Here is a 570-nt window from a genome sequence, read left to right as displayed (position 1 = left end):
CACAGTTTGCGGAAAGCTAGAACACAGTTCAGTAATGGTGGTGTCAATTTCCGATCTACGCGCGATCACTTCATTGAAGCTGTAGTACGGTTCAGGGATGTCCATCGGGTACTCCCTGAACAGCCAACATGGATTGATATGCTAGATAAATTGGCAGCATTGAAGAAAATTTAATATGTCGTGCCAGCAAAATCCTTGTTGATACGTTTTATCTTTTGTGTATTGTTTGTGGATAATGCCAAAGCCGGCAATAAAGGAAAAAAGAAAGCGTCCGCGTGGCCTAATGGAGAAGGCGTCGGATTCCACATCTGAAGATTGCAGGTTCGAGCCCTGTCGCGGACGATGTTCTTTTTCTTTGTGTGTAATGTTTGTGTCACCTTTAGTTTTTATTTACGCGTTTTTCTTATTCCCTAGCCTGTTACTTGCGGCAGGCGATGAAAACAATGATATTTTTAGTCATATACGCAGGAAGCAATGCTGTAATTTAGTCGAAGATACACAACAGTCTGAAACCCCTCTCACTGAGTTCCTTCCTCCTACGGTGAGCGCTCGCTCCGAATATTCTAAGCT

General features: G+C 43.3%; 1 non-coding gene across 1 annotated transcript; it reads left to right on the top strand.

Annotated features, from left to right (window-relative positions):
- The first annotated feature begins 269 nt into the window (after positions 1–269).
- TRNAW-CCA (transfer RNA tryptophan (anticodon CCA)) lies at positions 270–342 on the top strand. The gene has a single exon. It is a non-coding gene; the product is annotated as a tRNA-Trp (tRNA).
- The last annotated feature ends 228 nt before the right edge of the window (positions 343–570 follow it).

This window comes from Dermacentor andersoni, chromosome 1 (genome assembly GCF_023375885.2).
Source record: "Dermacentor andersoni chromosome 1, qqDerAnde1_hic_scaffold, whole genome shotgun sequence".
In the NCBI taxonomy this organism is placed as follows: Eukaryota; Metazoa; Arthropoda; class Arachnida; order Ixodida; family Ixodidae; genus Dermacentor; species Dermacentor andersoni.
The sequence above is the reverse complement of the archived record's forward strand: the minus strand, read 5'-3'. Positions and strand labels throughout refer to the sequence as shown.